Here is a 6,409-nt window from a genome sequence, read left to right as displayed (position 1 = left end):
TGGGCCGTGTCCATCCTGATCATGCAGTTCCTGTGGGGGGGAGGGACATGCATAAAAACTAAAATGAGTCGAAGACTCGTAAGCATTACTTCATACAGTTAAAATATAACAATATAGGTTTTCATTCATGCATTCATCATTCGTACATACTATTACGTGCATGCATACGTGTCAAACGTGCGTTCGTTTGAAAACTTCACAGGGTGGGATTTTTCCTTTCAAAAGGCTTTCTTTTCTTTATGTCATGCGTTCGTACATGCGTTCGTACATGGATACATCCATTCATTCTTATCACTTTCATAGGCCAGTACACACTGTTACGCCCCATGTGTTGGGGTTAGCGGTCTTCGTTTGGACCCGGATTCCGCCCGTGGCCACGGGTTGGGAATCCCTTTCATAGGGGGCAGTACTACTTACCCGGCATTGCAATCTGCCCATTCATTGGTACCCTTTCATTCATTCATGTGGCCGTTACGTATCTTCATACATTTCATGCTTTCATCTCTTTCTTGCTTTTCATTCATTCGTTCATGTTAGCTCTAGAGAGCTGGAGCTTTCATTCAGTTCATTCTTTCATTTAATAGTTCTTTCATGAGAAAACATTTATTTTCATGGGAAAACATCGTTTGGGACGTAAGCCCTAAAATCGTCTTTTCCTTTTTCAGTTCATTTCAGTCTTATCCTTTCTTTAACAGTTTGTTCATGGAAAACGTCATTTAGGAACATACATGGGCTTAAACGTAAGCTTTCATGGCATCCATAAGCGTCACCTTGAACGTCGTCAATCATAGCATCCACAAGCATCACCTCGTGGCGCACATGAGAGCGTCGGATCGTAGGATCCATAAAAGCATCAGTTGTCATGCCTTTCATGCATTTTCATCAGTTTATGAATTTTCTTAGAAAATACATACAATAGATACAACGTATAGTCATCCATTCACATGCGTACAATTAATACTTTGGTTGCGTAAAAAGGGGCTGCCAAGGAGGGGCCGTACATACTTATACCTTTAAACACTTAGCATTTTCTTTCTTAAATCGTCTTTCATTTCTTTCGTAAGCATCTTAAAGAAAAAGCGTTTCTTGTATCTTGGAAAACTCTAGAAGAGTATGAACGTAACACTAACCTAGACTCCATGCTATTTGCATGTCATTCAGTCCATTCATGTGCTTGTCAGATGGCAACCTACATGCATACACATACCTTAGCGTCATTCTCTATCTAATGCATAAGCAACTTAAACTAGAAATAGAGCTACACATCACATAGAACACTCTACTTCTATCCCGTGCACTTACGTGCCCTTTACTATGTTAAAGCCTTCGGGGACCACTTACGGTCACCACATCTTCCAACTCAAAGTCTTGCCTCGAGTGCTCATCCACTAAAGTGAACCCATGATTCACCTTAGGATTAAGACACTAAGACATTCGTCTTACTCTTCTTACAACCACATTCCGACGCATGATTCCGACCGATGGAATCACGCATCCCAATCCTAGATAATATGCTCCTCACTATCTTCATGTACCTTATCCCATACTAATCCTCATTCCCATCCATACATGCCATACAGCTCTAAGCCAACTCTGAGGCTTAAGCACTGTGCAACTATGCTCATGACAGATTACCCATTATATATGGTGAATCCGCCCGACACATGTGTCTCACCATGTTACACATGTACCTTACCCCTTTATCACCTAAGATCAACATATAACATGTTGATCACCTGCTCGTAGGGACAAGGGCCATACTCTGATACCAACCTTCTCTTAACCCGGCTAGCATGACTCTTCATGCTACCCGTCCCTTTTGACAATTCATCCCAACACTTAAAACGACAAGACTCCATTCACAATTACGCCTTATGTCATGTCATATAGCTCGAGACTACACCCAAGCTACACCGTAACCTTGTTGCGTTACCCAACATTTTGCTACGTCAACTCCTGACTCATCACGAGTACGGTTCCTCACGTACTCTCGTCACCTCGTGACATCTCGTCACGTTCCCGTTACGCCATTCCTACATTCTAACACTTCACCCATCATAAGCATGACTTCCAATAACCACGTCACTTCGTGACGTTGCCCAGTCATGGTTCCGCTGCGTACTTTTACACTTGTTCCGCTACTTCGTCCATCGCAAGCACGATTGTCAATAGTCATGTCACTTTGTGACATTCCTCAGTCATGCTTCCGCTGCGCACTCTTATACTTGTTCTACTACTTCACGCATACTCCTAGCCATAAGTCCATCATGGTGACACTTGCCACCTCAGACTACAGGCTACGCCATAACTAGTTCGGGACACAGTTCCACAGTTCCCGACACTACCCATCACGTTCCATGCCCATCAATCACATAACCATCATTATCTCTACGACACGCCACATGGAGTGTCGCTGCCACGTGGAGTACACTCCATGTATACTCTCTTCATATATACTACGCCACATCACCACTATGGCATACCCGCCATATGGTACATCACTTCATCACATGGAGTACACTCCACGTGTACTCCCTTTACATACGCTACATCACCATTATGACATATCCGCCATATGGTGTATCACTCCGCCACAGGGAGTACATTCCACATGTACTCCCTTCATACACACTACGCCACATTACCATTGTGGCATACTCGTCATATGGTACATCACTCTACCACATGGAGTACACTCCACGTGTGCTCCCTTCAGCACACTACGCCACATCACCATTATGGCATACCCGCCATTTGGTGCATCACTCTACCACATGGAGTACACTACATGTGTACTCTATCCACATGCATTACGCCACATCACCATTATGGCATATCTGCCACATGATGCATCACCCCGTCATACGGAGTACATTCCACATGTACTCCCTTCATATACCATACCCTACACAGAGTACACTCAACGTGTACTCTTCCCGTTCCACACTACGCCAGGAGGGTATATTTTACATATATTCTCCTTGTCTCACTTTACACCACACACAAAGTACACCCAGCATGTACTATTCCCATTCCGCATGCCACATCACCATTATGTGTCACAACCCAGCCCCAATCCTATGACCGAGATGTGGTCGCGGCAATTACCTGTTCTTTTCTTATCATTATTAGTACTATTTTTACTATGCATTTTTTTTTTCTAAAATGGATGGACGTGAACATGTCGTGCATGTACACTGCGTTTCCAGTTTAAAAGTCAGCACCTGATAAACGATATGTTCAAGATTCTAAATAAAGGACTCTCAGAGTCTATCATCCATCATCAAAACATACCAGTTCTAATAGAAAGGGGACTCAGTCCCCATAACACATACAAAAAGGCATTTAACCTTCCTATGTGGGGTTACCATCACCCCACCATAGAAAATACACCGTTACGATCACCCCACCATAGTACTTACACCGTTGCCCAAAGGCATATTATTTTAAAGTCAAACCAACATAACGTCCGAACATGGGACCCATAATAAAAACATAAAGAAAACATAATCATTGTCCTCCAAATCAAACCAACTGGGAACTCTAAACCTTAACCCCTCCCTGCTCAGCAGCATCCGGCTCCACAGCCTCATCGTTCATACCTGGACGTTTAAAACATAAACACAAAGTGAGTCTAATACTCAGTAAGCAGTACACCATGCCGCTAACTTAATAATCACATAATTTTTTCATTTTGAAAACATGCATACATAAATGTTGGCTAGTTCTTGACAATGCTTCCATACATAAACAATTAAAGAATAACTACACTTTCATGCATCATTGTACTTCATGCTTAACTGTACCTTTCATGCATAACTTTACTTTCATGCTTAGCTGTACTCTTCATGCATAAACTATACCTTCATGCTTAACTGTACCTTTCATGCTTAACAGTACTTTTCATGTATAAACTGTACTTTTCATGCTTAAACAGTACTTTTCATGCATAAACTGTACTTTTCATGCTTAAACATTCCTAAGAAATGACTTTACTTTATATTTCACTTTCTTGGGCCAGTACACACTATTACGGCCCGTGTGTTGGGGTTAGCGGTCTTTTGGACCCGAATTCCACCCGCGATCACAAGTTGGAACCCCTTTTATGGGGGTAGTACTGGGTGCACTACCAGTACCACTTACCCGGCATTGCCATCTGCCCATTCTTTGGTACCCTTTCATTCATAAGGCCATTACGTACGTTCATGCTTTTAATTCTTTTCTTTCTTTTTCGTTAAACATTTTCATTATCTTCCTTTAGTCCAAATGCAAATGCTTTTTACTTAAAAGGTGTTTCATGTCATGTTACGTATAAGTAAGGCATAACTATTTAAGAGAGAGCATGCATAAAAGTTTCATGATGCATTACCTTACATACACACAATTGTAATCAATAAGATACTTAACAGGGGCTACCAAGGAAGGCTCGTACATAATATATACATTTATTCTTTTATAAGAGAACATGTACAAAGAGAGAGATATTCTTTCATAAGAGAGCTTTGTGTGTAAGGAGCATGGTCATAGCTACTTACCTCGAGGCTTTATAAGTAGAGTCTTTAAATCTTGAAATTACACTCCTATTCAATGAAAGGAAATAACATATTAAAATTCATTTTACTGAAGACTTTGCTAACATATTAAAATTCCACTGAAGACTTTGCTACCCAATACACGTGCTCCCTTAAATTCCAAGAAATGGAATTAAGGCGTCTTCTTTACTCATTAAACTATTTACATGGCATAAGTCAACTCTTAGTATCCTCCTTCAAATATTTAAGAAACCTCACATATTTTTTCTAAAACCAATACTAACAAAAGATACAACTCTTGGCAGCTTAAAGGTTTCTAAATAAGCTTACTAGCTTAGGTTTCAAACTCTTGATGGCTTACTTAGGCCATAACTTGCGGAAAACATGTTTGAAAATCATAAACTTTAACTCTATAAATTAACAATTAAAGATATGAGTTTAACAAAAGTAAAACATGACTTAGACTCAAGAAAACATAAGAAAAGGGACTATAAAATTTTGCCTTAGGACACTCGGCTTTTATACACACCAAGACAGGACATACACACACACGGCTTAGGGCCATAAAACAGAACACACACAAGCACAACTAGATCCATGAAATAGAACACTCACACAACTTAGGACCATAAAACAAAGCATGTACATACACACAACTCGAATTCACCAAAACAGGGCATGACCCACGGCAAGACAAAACTCAAGGTACTCGGTTTTAAACCAGAAAATTTAGGTTTTCGTTTACTACCAAGTAGAGCAGCTAAATGAGAAAACAAATGAGAAAATGTCTCTAGAAATTACCACATAGTACTCAGCTAACATAAAATCCGAAAACCCCCAATTTGCAAGAAACTCATGGAAGGATTATAATACCTGTTTGGGTCCTTTTAGAAGCCACGGAAACACACGCAACGAGAATCCGAAATATTTGGGGCTGGAACACATCAGAAATTTCCGAAGAAAAGAACCCTAGGTTAAACCCAACATCCAAGATTCCAAATCCAGAATTTAAAGCTAAAGAAATCCACTTACGAGATCGATTTCCTTGAGGATCTCCGATGGAAAACTTGGGTTCACAACTGAAAGGGATCAGCTTGAAGGAAAGAGAGGAATTGCACAGGTTACTGGAGACTGAGAGCCTCTCGTACGCAGGAAGAGGGCTTATGGAAATTACTTCCTTTGTTTGCTTTGGGGACCGACTTGTAATAGGAGGAAATGAGAGTCAAGTGGCTTGTTGAAGAAGCCGACGGTTTCACTTAAAGAAAAGTGAATTGATTAGTCAAAGCTTGTCTTACAAGCTAAAGGATGGACGGTGGGGATTCAAGCATAGGAGGATATTTTCTCACCTACCCATCCTATGGTTGAGAAGGTTTGGGGTCATATTTTAATTTGATAAAAAGTAGAGAACTCAAAGAAAATATTATAAGGTCTTAAAACAACCCACTTTAAAAATAAAGACACACCCATCTTAAAATAAATACTAACATAATGAAATTCTTTGTTTCGAAATATTTAACTTAAAAATATTAATAAATGACGTAAAGACCTACGTAGTAGGATTCGGGTATTACATTATGGCATATCCGCCACATGGTGCATTACTCCGCCACATGGAGTACACCCCATGTGTACTCCCTTTATACATACTACGCCACATCACTATTATGGCATATCCGCCATATGATGCATCACTCCACCACATGGAGTATATTCCCAATGTACTCCCTACATGCACATTACGCCACACAGAGTACACTCAGCATATACTCTTCCCATTCCACAATATGCCAGGAGGGTATATTTTACATATACTCTCCTTATCTCTCACTACGCTACACACAGAGTACACTCTACTCAGCTTTTACTCTTTCCATTCC

Source organism: Juglans regia, chromosome 9, assembly GCF_001411555.2.
Source record: "Juglans regia cultivar Chandler chromosome 9, Walnut 2.0, whole genome shotgun sequence".
Lineage (NCBI taxonomy): Eukaryota > Viridiplantae > Streptophyta > Magnoliopsida > Fagales > Juglandaceae > Juglans > Juglans regia.
This window is presented reverse-complemented; position numbering follows the sequence as displayed.